The sequence below is a fragment of the Coregonus clupeaformis genome, unplaced genomic scaffold (genome assembly GCF_020615455.1).
Source record: "Coregonus clupeaformis isolate EN_2021a unplaced genomic scaffold, ASM2061545v1 scaf0024, whole genome shotgun sequence".
NCBI classification, from domain to species: domain Eukaryota; kingdom Metazoa; phylum Chordata; class Actinopteri; order Salmoniformes; family Salmonidae; genus Coregonus; species Coregonus clupeaformis.
The window spans coordinates 1,241,765-1,258,435 of record NW_025533479.1 but is presented as its reverse complement, the minus strand read 5'-3'; the positions used below and the strand labels follow the sequence as shown (position 1 = coordinate 1,258,435).

At 43.8% G+C, this 16,671-nt stretch overlaps 1 protein-coding gene across 2 annotated transcripts in view; it reads left to right on the top strand.

The window, feature by feature from the left end:
• The first annotated feature begins 1,158 nt into the window (after positions 1 to 1,158).
• LOC121531188 (neuroligin-3) overlaps positions 1,159 to 16,671 on the top strand; it is a 383,312-nt gene continuing 367,799 nt past the window's right edge. For both annotated transcript variants that reach the window (XM_041836459.1, XM_041836455.1), the window contains exon 1: positions 1,159 to 1,435. The gene's annotated coding sequence lies outside the window, so the exon portion shown is untranslated. The remainder of the gene's footprint in view (positions 1,436 to 16,671) is intronic.

The following is a 16,671-nucleotide window of genomic DNA, read 5'->3' as shown; positions in this document are numbered from 1 at the left end:
GCCCTTAAATAGAATTGAATTGAAAGAGAGAGAGAGAGAGAGAGAGAGAGAGAGAGAGAGAGAGAGAGAGAGAGAGAGAGAGAGAGAGAGAGAGAGAGAGAGAGACTGAGAGAGAGAGAGAGCAAGAGAGAGAGAGGCAAGAGAGAGAGAGAGAGAGAGAGAGAGAAAACTGCCTGTTTATGGAATCTTACTGGGTGCTGTCATGACCTTTACCATCCACACTGATAGGCTAGGTGGAATTTATCCCCCAAAAAAGACATAGCCTTTACTCACCCCAAGGGACTTCACGTCAATCTTAAAGGATCAGGTAGGTATAATGAATACAGTAAAAGACACCTGCACCTTCCCTACTGCTTTGTGGAAATGTATCATATTTTCTACAATATGTAGGTATTACACCTCTACAATCCTCTCGGGACTGGTGGGTAGCTGTGTACAGCTATTCTAAGCTGCTATCCTTGCACACAAGTGGCTTGAAAGACACATCCCAACCAATCAAATGCCTTACAGCAAGTGGCCTTGCCTGTGTGAGCCAACTAACTCTCTGCTTGGCATTCCAAATGAACTCCCTCCAGACAGTAATTATAGAAATCCAAACATGATTGCTGAAGCTTTTGTCTTGCTGCCTTGTGACTATTGCAGGTTATTCAAGTATCACTTCTGCACAAACAGACTGATCAGAGAACAGAAACAGTCAGATATGAGCTATTTCAAGAGGCAGTGGCATTTACTATAATCGACTGAATTTACCTCAACGCATTTTTCTGATAAGACAGTAAATGAGCATGTGTGCATCCATATAGGCTCAAAAGGCAGAAGAATATTATTTTAAGAATGCAACCTTTTGAATCCATTGAGAATGTGTGATGCATGTGATGCCACACAAGCCCTGTGCCACTGCCAACCCCACGTGACTTAGATCAGCATTTTCACCATGAACGATAATCAAGGAGTCAAAATCTCACTGTACAGCAGTGAGATAATTTATTCTTTTCGGAAGACATTTGCAAAAAGCCGCGTCCTCCTCTCTTTTTCATGTAGTATGCGTGTGCCCTTGGTTACCTAGTAACTCTCACATCTATTGGCTTTCCCAAATATCGAGCCGGGACCGCGCAGCGCGCTCTGGTCGAGCTCTCGTGTGTGGTGGAGAGACCTCACGAAGAGGCAAGGAAAGAACGTCAAACGTGCAGCGCTGACCGAGGAGCCTAGCCGAGGAGAAATCAGAGGAAAATATGAAAATGTGTACGGACTGAAAATGCTGAAGGATCTTTATGTTGGGAAATGGAATTCTGAAACGAATCAAAGTAATACCCTATAAGGATATCTGCAAGTACTATTTACAACTGAAAGTAAAGTGCACAGAAATATTGTCTCCAGCTTTTTTCTAAAGAAAATACCGGGAATGGAATGGGGGATTTGCATCTCGCCAAGGCAGGTGAGTCACAGGCAACACTTGAATATTAAGAGCTAGTATTCTTAGAACATGTTCAGGGTGACATTTGGCTGAAATGACTGTTAATGTAGCTATAAAATGCATCTCAGTAGTCTATTTGATTATATGCATGGTATATTTTACTTTGCAGTGAGACACTGATGTGTTCTATTCAGCCGGTGCTGAAGACTGACATGGTGTCCAGTGATACGCGTGCCTTTTTTAAATTTGTGTCGAGGACAGAGAAAGAGCGAGAGAGCTTAGTGAAATTTGAGCTCAAAGTTACAAAATCTGGTTGTGTTGGGCAGTCTGGTCTCATGCATTGGGATAAGGTTTTCTAGTGCAGGGAACGAAATCACATGGTTGAATATCTCAGTTGTCCTTCCCCGTTTAGTAATGGTGAAATTGAGTACTTGTTACTTGGGCTATGGTCTGCCTGACGCTGGCCTGTCTGCGCGGTGCGTTACTGCGTTGCTTGACCATCGGCTGTGATGGAGAATTCAATGCGCTAAGGCCTACTGAAGCTCCTGTGGGTACTGAATGTTCACATAAGAAAACATTCCCAAAATTATAAGGCCATAAATGTGGGTGCCAGAGGAGAGAGGAATCTTTCTCTTGGTATGGTGCTTACTGCAAGTGAATCTCTCTGGTTGAAATGGGTGCGTGTGCAGACCTGCTGTAACCGCTTTCAGTTGCCCAATATGGTGGTCCACAAGTTCTGACCAGATTCATAGATTTTGGGGTGTTCTTGGACTCTTGTATCGATCAAGTTCAAGTCATTTGTAAAATATGACCCTGTTTGTTTTGGAGAGGTTTATGTATTAAAATTACAGGTAGGCCTGTAGTAATCATAATATATTAATAACGATAATAATCATGAATGTTATTATGTTTTTGTTACTATCCTAGACTACAGTTCGGTTGCTAGTGTTTTGTTGACTTATTTATTGTTATTACACAGTTATTACATCGTTATTACTACCTTCCAGTGTTAGTAAATGATTATGCGAGTCCACCTGTCTGCGTCTCCATATGCCCGCTAAAACGATACCGCTTTGCTCTGGTGGGGAGCAGAGCTCTGCCCGTCTCATATCCATGCATTAACCCTTCCTGTTTGTTATAGAGTACTGAAATAATGGATTTTCATGGTTTATTTTTTGTGACTTGATGAAATATCGAAAATCAAAACGACCTATTTTACTGTGAGAAAGCTATTTTATCATGGAGCTGTAGGGCTATAAAATTGGCATATTTTAACATTTAAACCAGCTGGTTTCCCTGAATGTTTTCTCTTTGCTTTTCTCCTTATTTTCCAGGACGTTTAGCAAGCTGAGTAAAATGGTCTCATTGTAGTCTTCCAGGGGGTGAAGGAAGAAATAACTTAGAGAGCTGAATTGCAATGGGGAGAGAAGAGGAGAGGAGAGGGGGAGAGAGGAGTAGAGGAGAGGGGGAGAGAGGAGTAGAGGAGAGGGGGAGAGAGGAGGAGAGGAGAGGGGGAGAGAGGAGGAGAGGGAGAGAGGAGGAGAGGAGAGGGGGAGAGAGGAGTAGAGGGGAGGGGGAGGAGGAGAGGAGAGGGGGAGAGAGGAGGAGAGGAGAGGGGGAGAGAGGAGTAGAGGAGAGGGGGAGAGAGGAGGAGAGGAGAGGGGGAGAGAGGAGGAGAGGGAGAGAGGAGGAGAGGAGAGGGGGGGAGGAGAGGAGAGGGGGAGAGAGGAGGAGAGGAGAGGGAGAGAGTAGGAGAGGAGAGGGGGAGGAGGAGAGGAGAGGGGGAGAGAAGAGGAGAGGAGAGGGAGAGGAGGAGAGGAGATAGAATATATCAGACAAGGAGTTGTCATGGTGATTCAGTGAATAAGCAATTGTTTCCCCCTAAAACCAAAGCACTTATAAGACATTTCTCCTTCCTATTACCGCTCATTCTTACCTTTGTATATAGCCTATAGCACAAAGGAGCAACTAGCCACATTGTTGCATAGAAGGTTTTGATGTTGGATGACCCTTGCATGTTTGAATTGTCGTTCTGTCTCCCAATATACATTTCCTTCCCTTATGATCCTTTGCATGTAACTTTGACAGGAGAATGTACTGTGTCTATTTAGATTTGATGGTGTGTGCTTTTAGTAAAATGTGATGGATTATGCATGCTACTGATGTTTATTTCTCCTCAGTCCCCTTCCCCATTCGTATTCCTGTCCCGTAGCCTACACCGGTCTTTTCCCAGTGCCCTGCTGTTTCAAATCCGATTCTCTTACTAATAGAATATGGGTTGTTTTTGCTTTTCTCCCATGCACCAGTCATGATGACATCATTCATATTCTGAGAAAAGGGCCCAAGTTATTCAGTCATACAGTTATGCCAGAAATAATGTGATAGAGACACAGCAATATAAAGTATTGTACTTAAAGAGTTTTCATGACTTAATTCATAAATGGGGTCATCAAATAATAATACAATATATTATATTAACTATTTTATTATGTCACACACACATACACAGAGAGAGAGAGAGAGAGAGAGAGAGAGAGACGAGAGAGAGAGAAAGAGAGAGAGAGAGAGGTAGATGGGGTGAGAGAGAGAGAGAGAGAGAGAGAGAGAGAGAGAGAGAGAGAGAGAGAGAGAGAGAGAGAGAGAGAGAGAGAGAGAGAGAGGATGACTTCTTCACTGCCTTTTTTTATGGAATCCAACTGGGTCCTGTCATCACCTTTACCATGCCCACTGATACCTGATGTTTATAGTGTGTCTTAAAGCACTGTAGAGCTAGCTGTAGAGGAGCCTGTCTTTCCACAAAAATGTATGAAGAACATTTACAAAAAAAACATAAAATAATGTATCTTTCGTCGCTCTGTGTTTCATGATTTTCCTTTATTTCTCAAGAGACTGAACGCATCTCAACGGAGAAAACATCAGAGCGAGCAAAATAGCGCCCCTCTGTCTCTGTATGTGTAGGCCATCTATCTGATGCTGTCTGGTCAAAAAGAGTATGACATTGTTGCCGCCCCGTAGCATTGAATGCAAGGAAAGCCATTGAGTATTTAAAACGAATAAAATAATAGCCAATCGGCGTTGAGCTAAACTAAGTGAGCTCAACTGTGAATGGTCCTGGCGCACCCAATAAAAGTATCAAGGGAAGCCAGTTTGGATTTGGCGTCACACCATTCACATTACATCGAGAGCCAAATGTCAAATGACAGAAACAACTTGAATTGTTGCATCTCGTTGTGTTGTTGTCCTCCGGTGGCTAGCTAGCTAGCTAAAATTGTCCCTTTCCTAAATGAACCATAGATGGAGATAGGGATTCGGACTTGTGGGTTTTACTTAACTCTCTGTACTGGCCAATGATTATAATGCCGATTCTGATCCAACCATAAATTCATACATTGTTGTGTCCCTGGGCTGAGAGGATGGAAGTTCAATATGTAGCTAGATGTAGAAGGCTAATGTTAACTAGCTAACGTTGCCCATGAATGGAAGTTAGGCTAGCGAGCAAGCATTTTAGCCAGGTAGCCTAGGACAACAAAAACTAAAAGCGTGTACTGTATGACGGAGTCATAGACCATTTCGTCAACATGAAAGAGAGGAGGATGGCATTGGCTTTTTTCTACAAGTAGGATGAGTCAACATGTTTTTTCTATTTGCACAAACGCACGCACACACACACACAGACACACACACACACAGACACACACACACAGCGCACACACACAGAGAAATCAGAACCATGGACAGCCACATCATATTTAGCTTACGTTGATTGGACTAAATTGTTTTTGGTATCTTTTAGTTGTCATTGTATTAGACTAAGCATAGGTGATTTGATGATGTTGAAATGTTAAAGTTGAAATGGTGCTGGAATAGTGGATGCAGCTCCTGTTTTCTTTGCGACGTGCTGTAACTCTCCTTGATTCTAAATCAATAGTTGTTTAGTAGTTCGAAAATGTGGGAAACATTCGCTTGCTTGACCATGATGTAGGTCATGTAACTGTTTTGGGAACTAGACAGTGGTTGCTCTCCGGTTTTGTGATGAAACAAAGGTGTGGTTGAATTTATTCTGCCACTGTGTCTTCTCATTGCCTCAGCCTTAGGCCTACAGTATAGATCACGGTGGCAAGGCATATGAACTGACAGGTTATAGAGCAAACAACGCAATTATCACAACACATAGGTTGTTATATGGCTTTTTTTTCTGGCTTGGCTTCCACAGTGATTTTACCAACGCACCGTTACTGGTGGATTCTGGGTTGTCTCCTCCAAGCCTCCTGGTGAAGCTGCTGCAAGGTTCCTGTTTAGACCTCCTGGTGAATATGCTGCAGGGTTCCTGTTTAGGCCTCCTGGTGAAGCTGCTGCAAGGTTCCTGTTTAGACCTCCTGGTGAATATGCTGCAGGGTTCCTGTTTAGGCCTCCTGGTGAATATGCTGCAGGGTTCCTGTTTAGGCCTCCTGGTGAAGCTGCTGCAGGGTTCCTGTTTAGGCCTCCTGGTGAATATGCTGCAGGGTTCCTGTTTAGGCCTCCTGGTGAAGGTGCTGCAGGGTTCCTGTTTAGGCCTCCTGGTGAAGCTGCTGCAGGGTTCCTGTTTAGACCTCCTGGTGAAGCTGCTGCAGGGTTCCTGTTTAGGCCTCCTGGTGAAGCTGCTGCAGGGTTCCTGTTTAGGCCTCCTGGTGAAGGTGCTGCAGGGTTCCTGTTTAGGCCTCCTGGTGAAGCTGCTGCAGGGTTCCTGTTTAGGCCTCCTGGTGAAGCTGCTGCAGGGTTCCTGTTTAGGCCTCCTGGTGAAGCTGCTGCAGGGTTCCTGTTTAGACCTCCTGGTGAAGCTGCTGCAGGGTTCCTGTTTAGGCCTCCTGGTGAAGCTGCTGCAGGGTTCCTGTTTAGACCTCCTGGTGAAGCTGCTGCAGGGTTCCTGTTTAGGCCTCCTGGTGAATATGCTGCAGGGTTCCTGTTTAGAGGCTTTAGTCATGTCAAGAGATGGAAAGACGTGGTAAAATGAATAGTATAGGCCTATGTATTGGTTGTATGTGGAGGGACTGAGTGTATGTGTGCGTGTGTGTGTGTGTGTGTTTGTGTATGTGTGCGTGTGCATGCGTGTGTGTGTGTGAAATTTCATTCATGTGTGTGTAGCTAGATTGTCATAGCAGCTTAAGCAGAGGAAGATGGAGGATGTTTATTTTTTTTGTAATATTGTGTTGATGTTATAATATTCTTCATGCGTTGGTTTGAGGTTTGAGGTGTGGTCAGTAGGCAAAGCAACAGGAGCAGGAGCTACATTCTCCCTGACAGGATCTGGCTAACCTTGTGTCTGAAAAGATCTCTTATATTGATGTTAATTAAAGGCTCCAAGCCCTCAGGCCTTACACACTACCGTCAAGACAAACCAATGTCCTGGCCAACGCTTGTTTTTCTCTCTTTCCACTGACGGAGAGAAAACAACAGCAACAACAACAACAACAACAAAATAAAAAAAACACTGTTTTTGTCATTACTTTAAGCTTATGCAAATAAGACCCTTCCACATCACAGTGGAACAATAACTTTAGGATGTTACGAAGCTTTGATGACTGATCCTAAAGAAATGACATTCTGAGGTGTCTCGGGCCTTAGTATCAAACAGGTCTATTTTCAAATGCCACTTTTCTCAACCCACTGACTGCCTGTCTGTTCACAGTTGGAAAAGAGAAGATGGGAGCGGATCATTTAGAGAGATAATTCAATCTTTAACTTATTGCCACTTAAAATGTAAATTATGTAAGTCCTCCAGAATGTTTAATCGCGCACACACACACACACACACACACACACACACACACACACACACACACACACACACACACACACACACACACACACACACACACACACACACACACACACACACACACACACACACACACACACACACACATACACACACACATACACATACACACACACACACACACACCCCTGAGAACTAGCTGAAGAGACAAGAAGAAGTCAAATCCGTTAAAGCTAAGTCAAATTGGTGTGTATGAAGCAGTGGCCTGGGGATCAGTTCTTTAATCCCACTATCCAATGCTATGGATACACCCTGAATAAGGAGGAATTAAACACTGGTGCTACTCATTTGCTGTGGAAGAATAGAAGAATACATTTACACTCATTGTCAAACCTTATATGTGATGAAATATTAGCTTTCTCAGTATGAGGATATCTAAACTGTATATCCAGGACATATACTATATACACATAGTAGTGTTGTGTTTCTAATCTAAAATAAAATAACCATAGCTATAAGGTGAATGCACCAATTTGTAAGTCGCTCTGGATAAGAGCGTCTGCTAAATGACGTAAATGTAAATGTAAATAGCTCTTTACTATATATTACTGATCATTATCAACTAACTATGAGATTCTAGTTAGTTGATATATCACTACATTTTTAAATGGAAGATTATTTTATTATTTTCAACATCAATAAAGAGATCAAACATATTAACAAGCTATATTGAACCGTTTCCCCGTTGTGGCCTTGCCTCCAGGCTAATATATAATATACTGTAATATATGCCTCGTGTGCTAACATGGTAAAGTGAGAATATTATTACTCATTTCATATTGACCAAGATTAAAGAACATCTTGACTGGTAGGATGTCATATCAAGCACCAGTAGCAACTGATCATTCTCTGTAGCAAACAGACGTCAGACAGTATGTCTCTCTCCTCTCTGTCTGCCAGAAGTTGATGTTTTGTTAAAGACTATTTGGTCCTTTATTCTCATTAAAAACTAGACTGTGTACAGAGGACGGGTTGGGTGAGCCTGAATCAAGGATATCCCATCAAATTCAGAGGCAGGCCCAGGCAGTGAGGAGCTATTTCAGATTGTTTTCCATTTAAAAGAGTGGAGAGATCTGTTACAATTTGCATTGTGTGCAGAGAGAGAGAGAGAGAGAGAGAGAGGAGTGAGAGAGAGAGAGACAGAGAGAGAGAGAGAGAGAGAGAGAGAGAGAGAGAGAGAGAGAGAGAGAGAGAGACAGAGAGAGAGAGAAAGAGAGAGAGAGAGAGAGAGAGAGAGAGAGAGAGAGACAGAGAAAGAGAGAGAGAGAGAGAGAGAGGGAGTACTGTATTTAGATATCTCTAGTCCAGATACATTGACAGATCAGATCCTTCAAAGTGATGCCTAGTGTGTGAGACTGCATCAAATCAATAGTATAAAACAGTATTTTAACTAGCGTACGCTCTTAGATGTGTTCTGTGTAATGTCAGTGTATCAAATCAACATTGTGTAATGGGAGTTATGAGTAGATAACATGTATTTTAACTGGTGTGATGTGTCAGTTAGGTCCTCTAACTAGGGTACACCCTCGGATGTGGTATGTGTCTTATACATTAAAGTATAGACATCAAAGGGTTGTATAAAGAGGCTGCACCCTACTTCCAACCAGCCAGGTATACCTATAATAACCTCACATATAAAAGAGGGTTCTTTAAATAAAGTATGTTCTTCTGTGAAATACACCATTTATTGACATTCCCATTCCTTGTTGTTTTTCAGCAGAGAAACTCAATTTATTAGGAAATATTGTGTGACTTTTCTACCTATATGTCAATCACACATTTCAAGGGGAATTCCAGGACACACGGTGATGAGGATGAGGGATGTAGTCAGTTCAAGTATAATTCCAGGTTTACAGTAGCATTAGCCAGAAAGTCAGCCAGCCAGTCAGTCAGTCAGCCAGTCAATCAGTCAGCCAGTCAGTCAGTTAATCAGTCAGCCAGTCAATCAGTCAGCCAGCCAGTCAATCAGCCAGCCAGTTAGTCAGTCAGTCAGCCAGCCTTCCAGTCAGACAGTCAGTCAGTCAGCCAGTCAGCCAGCCTTCCAGTCAGTCAGTCAGTCAGTCAGCCAGTCAATCAGTCAGCCAGTCAGTCAGTCAGTCAGTTAATCAGTCAGTCAGCCACTTAGTCAGCCAATTAGTCATCCAGCCAGCCAGTCAGTCAGGTAGTCAGTCAGTCACTACTAACTCTATTTGATAAGTGTAGCTATTCTACCGATCTGTCAGTCAGACTCTATCTGGCCATTCCAGGATAAGAGAGTTCTGTAATACTGTACAGCTACAGTAGAATTCCCGGTCACACTTTAGATAAGATACCCTCAGACTGAGACAGCCAGTCAGCCAGTCAGCCAGTCAGCCAGTCAGCCAGTCAGTCAGGCAGTCAGTAAGCAAGTCAGTCAGCCAGCCAGTTAGCCAGCCAGCCAGTCAGCCAGTCAGTCAGCCGGTCAGTAAGCCAGTCAGTCAGCCAGCCAGTTAGCCAGCCAGACAGTCAGCCAGTCAGCCAGACAGTCAGTCAGCCAGTCAATCAGTCAGCCAGTCAGTCAGTTAATCAGTCAGCCATTCAATCAGTCAGCCAGCCAGCCAGCCAGTCAGTCCATCAGTCAGCCAGCCAGTCAGCCAGCCAGCCAGCCACCCAGCCAGCCAGTCCATCAGTCAGCCAACCAGTCAGCCAGCCAGCCAGTCCATCAGTCAGCCAGTCAGTCAGCCAGCCAGCCAGTTAGTCAGTCAGTCAACCAGCCTTCCAGTCAGACAGTCAGCCAGCCAGTTAGTCAGTCAGTCAGTCAATCAGTCAGTCAGCCTTCCAGTCAGCCAGTCAGTCAGCCAGCCAGCCAGTCAGTCAGCCAGTCAATCAGTCAGCCAGTCAGTCAGTTAATCAGTCAGCCAGTCAATCAGTCAGCCAGCCAGCCAGTCAGTCAGTCAGCCACTTAGTCAGCCAATTAGTCATCCAGCCAGCCAGTCAGTCAGGTAGTCAGTCAGTCACTACTAACTCTATTTGATAAGTGTAGCTATTCTACCGATCTGTCAGTCAGACTCTATCTGGCCATTCCAGGATAAGAGAGTTCTGTAATACTGTACAGCTACAGTAGAATTCCCGGTCACACTTTAGATAAGATACCCTCAGACTGAGACAGCCAGTCAGCCAGTCAGCCAGTCAGTCAGTCAGTCAGTCAGTCAGACAGTCAGTCAGTAAGCAAGTCAGTCAGCCAGCCAGTTAGCCAGCAAGCCAGCCAGTCAGCCAGTCAGTCAGCCAGTCAGTAAGCCAGTCAGTCAGCCTTCCAGTCAGACAGTCAGTCAGCCAGCCAGCCTTCCAGTCAGACAGTCAGCCAGCCAGCCAGTTAGCCAGTCAGCCAGTCAGCCAGCCAGCCAGCCAGCCAGCCAGCCAACCTTCCAGTCAGACAGTCAGTGAGCCAGCCAGTTAGCCAGTCAGTCAGCCAGCCAGCCAGCCAGCCTTCCAGTCAGCCAGCCAGTCAGCCAGTCAGTCAGTCAGTCATTCAGTCAGTAAGCCAGTCAGTCAGCCAGCCAGTTAGCCAGCCAGCCAGTCAGCCAGTCAGTCAGCCAGTCAGTAAGCCAGTCAGTCAGCCAGCCAGTTAGCCAGCCAGTCAGCCAGCCAGCCTTCCAGTCAGACAGTCAGCCAGCCAGTTAGCCAGCCAGCCAGCCAGCCAGCCAGCCTTCCAGTCAGACAGTCAGTGAGCCAGCCAGTTAGCCAGCCAGTCAGCCAGTCAGTCAGTCAGCCAGCCAGCCAGCCTGCCAGCCTTCCAGTCAGTCAGCCAGCAAGCCAGCCAGTTAGTCAGTCAGTCAGTCAGCCAGCCAGTTAGTCAGTCAGCCAGCCAGCCAGCCAGCCAGCCAGCCATTTAGTCAGTCAGTTAGCCAGTCAGCCAGTCAGCCAGCCAGCCAGCCAGCCAGCCAGCCTTCCAGTCAGTCAGCCAGCCAGCCAGCCTTCCAGTCAGTCAGCCAGCCAGCCAGCCAGCCAGCCAGCCAGCCAGCCAGCCTTCCAGTCAGACAGTCAGTGAGCCAGCCAGTTAGCCAGCCAGTCAGTCAGTCAGTCAGCCAGCCTTCCAGTCAGACAGTCACCCAGTCAGCCAGTCAGTCAGTCAGTCAGCCAGTCATAGTGACTCTGTACCACCACCCTACTATAACCTTGATCCCTAGGACCAAGCAGCTCTTAAGGAGCTTAGTGGAAGACTGCTGCCTAAGTGGCACCCTATTCCCTACATAGTGCACTACTTTTGACCAGAGCTCTATGGGAAACCTATGGGCCCTGGTCAAAAGTAGTGCACTATGTAGGGAATGGGGTGCCATTTGGGAGGCAGACAAAGCCTGCCTTCGGTCCGATGAAGACATGACATGGAGCCTCCTGCTAAATGGGATGTGTTTGAGTGCCCTCCTCCCTCCTTCCCTCCCTCCTTCCCTCCCTCCTCCATCCTTCCCTCCCTCCTTCCATTAACCTATAAATGGGTCACTCACACACTCACTATCTATGGTCCATGGCTTAATCCCATTCAATATGTTCATTCTAGTTTATTAATTCATTATTCTGGTTTATTAATTCTGGGTTTAGAAAAGACAATGTGGATGAGCTAGGATGTATTTGTAACTGTACAGGGAGTAGGAGGAATGTACACACTGGGTTTTTTTCTGTTCAAATTGCCATGGCTTGAGGGGCTTTTTCCCTTGTACTAATAGTATTTCTATTTTGTGTATGGGCAAAAATATATAGGTTATGTATTTATAGGTTATGTATTTATATACTATGTGTTTATAGGTTATGTATTTATAAGCTATGTATTTATAGGCTATGTATTTATACTTGGGGTAACCTCCCGAGTGGCGCAGTGGTCTAAGGCACTGCATCGCAGTGCTAGCTGTGTCACTAGAGATCCTGGTTCGTATCCAGGCTCTGTCGTAGCCGGCCGCGACCGGGAGACCCATGGGGCGGCGCACAATTAGTCCAGGGTAGGGGAGGGAATGGCCGGCAGGGATGTAGCTCAGTTGGTAGAGCATGGCATTTGCAATGCCAGGGTAGTGGGTTCGATTCCCACGCGGGGCCAGTATGAAAAATAAAAATAATGTATGCACTCACTAACTGTAAGTTGCTCTGGATAAGAGCGTCTGCTAAATGACTTAAATGTAAAGGCTATGTATTTATAGGTTATGTATTTATAGGCTACAGTGTGGAGGCTCCTCAGAGGAGGAAGGGGAGGACCTCTTCAGTGAATTTCATAAAAATACAATTTTAAAACATTGAAAAAGTTATCCTTTTTAGATAAAACTATAGTAAATATATTCACGTCACCAAATAATTTATTAAAACACACTGTTTTGCAATGAAGGTCTACAGTAGCCTCAACAGCATTCTGTAGGGTAGCACCATCGTGTAGCCGGAGGACAGCTATCTTCCGTCCTCCTCTTGGTACATTGACTTCCGTACAAAACCTAGGAGGCTCTTGGTTCTCATCCCCTTCCATAGACTTACACAGTAATTATGACAGCTTCCGGAGGACGTCCTCCATCCTATCAGTGCTCTTGCAGCATGAACTGACATGTTGTCCACCCAATCAAAGGATCAGAGAATTAATCCAGTACTGAAAGCATAAGCTACAGCTAGCTAGCACTGCAGGGCATAACATGCGGTGAGTAGTTGACTCAAAGAGAGAGAAAGACAATAGTTGAACAGTTTTTAACAAATATATTTCTTTAAAAATGAAGGAGAAGCAAGAGCGAGAGAGAGAGAAATGTATTGCCACCGGGGCTTACCGGTGAAACAACTTGCTGACTATACACTGTAACGTTACTGCATGATTGTAGCAGGTTTACTAACACATTAGTTATATTATTAGCTATGTTGACTAGGACATTACTTTAGCTAATATGGGGACAATGATGTAGGCTGTGTGTAGCGGTTATGACATGGTTAGGCTTGGAAAGGTTTTTTCGCCTGGTCACATACAGGTGATGTGTTGTCATTGAAGTCCACAAACGAAGGGAAAAGGTGAGAGGAGGAGAGTGCATAGAGGTGAGAAGGAATACAACGTGGCTGCTATGAAAGTGAACTGTGTTTATGCGTGATTGGGGTCTATTCATTCCGCCGATTCTGTTGAAAAATGTTTCTTAAACGAAAGCAAACGAAACGGGGATAAAAATACCAGAATTTGTCCAATAGAAACTCTTGTTTGGAACTGTTGGACTAATGATTACACCCTAGAGCTAGATGCAAGCAAGAGTGTGCAAGGCGGGATTGAATGTGTCACAGTCTGTCGATGTGTCACTGTATGTCATCTCAATGAAAGGCTATGTATTTATAGGTTAAGTATTTATAGGCTATGTATATATAGGCTATGTATTTGTGTGGGTACTTTACTTTGACAGGACGTTTGGACCCACTCATAGCCTCCATTCTGTTTTGTATCTGATAGTATTAGAACCAGGGAGAACTCCTCTCAGAGTCTATAAGGGCAGGTACTGTTACACAGAGTACAGGCACTAGAGAAACAATTCAAATCAGACTTTTGCTTTACACTGTAGCTGCACTTTTTCTTCAAACGTTTCCCTGCTAGACGTCATGTTTTTATCTTCGTTTCTCTCTGGAGTCCGGCTAACATTAAAGCTTTACATGCCTAGTGAGGGCCATTGTTCGAACATGAACATAAAAAGGCACCAGCTACAGCGACTGCAACTCAGATGGCACCCTATTCCCTGTATAGTGCACAACTTTAGTCCAGAGCCCATAGGGGTCAATAGTAGTGCACTACATAGGGAATAGGTAGCAATGTACAGTATGTGATGTACAGTATGTATGGGTCTTCTAAAGTATAGAGGTATAGAGATATAGAGATATAGAGGAATAGAGGTATAGAGGTATAGAGATATAGAGATATAGAGGTATAGAGGAATAGAGATATAGAGATATAGAGGAATAGAGATATAGAGATATAGAGATATAGAGATATAGAGATATAGAGGTATAGAGATATAGAGGTATAGAGGTATAGAGATATAGAGATATAGAGGTATAGAGATATAGAGATATAGAGGTATAGAGGTATAGAGGTATAGAGGAATAGAGATATAGAGGTATAGAGATATAGAGATATAGAGATATAGAGGTATAGAGATATAGAGGTATAGAGATATAGAGGTATAGAGGTATAGAGGTATAGAGGAATAGAGATATAGAGGTATAGAGGTATAGAGATATAGAGATATAGAGGTATAGAGATATAGAGATATAGAGATATAGAGGTATAGAGATATAGAGGTATAGAGGTATAGAGATATAGAGATATAGAGGTATAGAGATATAGAGATATAGAGGTATAGAGGTATAGAGGTATAGAGGAATAGAGATATAGAGGTATAGAGATATAGAGATATAGAGATATAGAGGTATAGAGATATAGAGGTATAGAGATATAGAGGTATAGAGGTATAGAGGTATAGAGGAATAGAGATATAGAGGTATAGAGGTATAGAGATATAGAGATATAGAGGTATAGAGATATAGAGGTATAGAGATATAGAGATATAGAGATATAGAGGTATAGAGGTATAGAGGAATAGAGATATAGAGGTATAGAGGTATAGAGATATAGAGATATAGAGATATAGAGGTATAGAGGTATAGAGATATAGAGATATAGAGGTATAGAGATATAGAGATATAGAGATATAGAGATATAGAGGTATAGAGATATAGAGATATAGAGGTATAGAGATATAGAGGTATAGAGATATAGAGATATAGAGATATAGAGGTATAGAGATATAGAGATATAGAGGTATAGAGATATAGAGATATAGAGATATAGAGATATAGAGATATAGAGATATAGAGATATAGAGGTATAGAGATATAGAGATATAGAGATATAGAGATATAGAGGTATAGAGATATAGAGATATAGAGGTATAGAGGTATAGAGATATAGAGGTATAGAGGAATAGAGGTATAGAGATATAGAGGTGGCGGATGGGGATGAATGATGCTATGGTGTCATGGCTGTGTGTTAACCTCATAATGCTGACAGATTAAACATCTAAATAATTTAAATCTCACAGAGAGCTCATGCTGCCGCTGATGAAGAGAGAGAGAGAGAGAGACAGAGAGAGAGAGAGAGAGAGAGAGAGAGAGAGAGAGAGAGAGAGAGAGAGAGAGAGAGAGAGAGAGAGAGAGAGAGAGAGAGAGAGAGAGAGAGAGAGAGAGAGAGAGAGAGAGAGAGAGAGAGAGAGAGAGAGAGAGGGAGAGAGAGAGAGAGAGAGAGAGAGAGAGAGAGAGAGAGAGAGAGAGAGAGAGAGAGAGAGAGAGAGGAGAGAGAGAGAGCGAGAGAGAGAGAGAGAGAGAGAGAGAGAGAGAGAGGGAGAGAGAGAGAGAGAGGTGGGATGGAGGAGACTGCAGCAAATGCAAGAGATTAATGGAGGGATGTAGAGAAACTATATCGCCCTCTCTCATCTGTATCTCTCTTTGTATGTCTTTGTATATCTCTCTCTTCTTTCTTTCTCTCTCTCTCTCTCTCTCACTCTCTCTCTCTCTCTCTCTCTCTCTCTCTCTCTCTCTCTCTCTCTCTCTCTCTCTCTCTCTCTCTCTCTCTCTCTCATTTTGTGGGCAGTGTGCACATAGCCTGTCTTCTCTTGAGAGCCAGGTCTGCCTACGAGTCTGTACATAGTCAAAGCTTTCCTTAATGTTGGGTCAGTCACAGTGGTCAGGTATTCGGCCGCTGTATACTCTCTGTTTAGGGCCAAATACCATTCTAGTTTGCTCTGTTTTTTTGTTAATTCTTTCCAATGTGTCAAGTAATTATCTTTTTGTTTTCTCATGATTTGGTTGGGTCTAATTGTGTTGCTGACCTGGGGCTCTGTGGGGTATATTTGTGTTTGTGAACAGAGCCCCAGGACCAGCTTGCTTAGGGGACTCTTCTCCAAGTTAATCTCTCTGTTGGTGATGGCTTTGTTATGGAAGGTTTGGGAATCGCTTCCTTTTAGGTGGTTGTAGAATTTACGTTGTACACAGGGGATAGTTTTGCAGAATTCTGCATGCAGTGTCTCAATTTGGTGTTTGGCCCATTTTGTGAATTCTTGGTTGCTGAGCGGTCCCCAGACCTCACAACCATAAAGGGCAATGGGTTCTATAACTGATTCAAGTATGTTTAGCCAGATCCTAATTGGTATGTCAAATTTTATGTTCCTTTTGATGGCATAGAAGGCCCTTCTTGCCTAGTCTCTCAGATCGTTCACACCATTGTGGAAGTTACCTGTGGAGCTGATGTTTAGGCTGAGGTATGTATATTTTTTTGTGTGCTCTAGGGCAACGGTGTCTAGATGGAATTTGTATTTGTGGTCCTGGCAACTGGACCTTTTTTGGAACACCATTATTTTTGTCTTACTGAGATTTACTGTCAGGGCCCAGGTCTGACAGAATCTGTGCAGAAGATCTAGGTGCTGCTGTAGGCCCG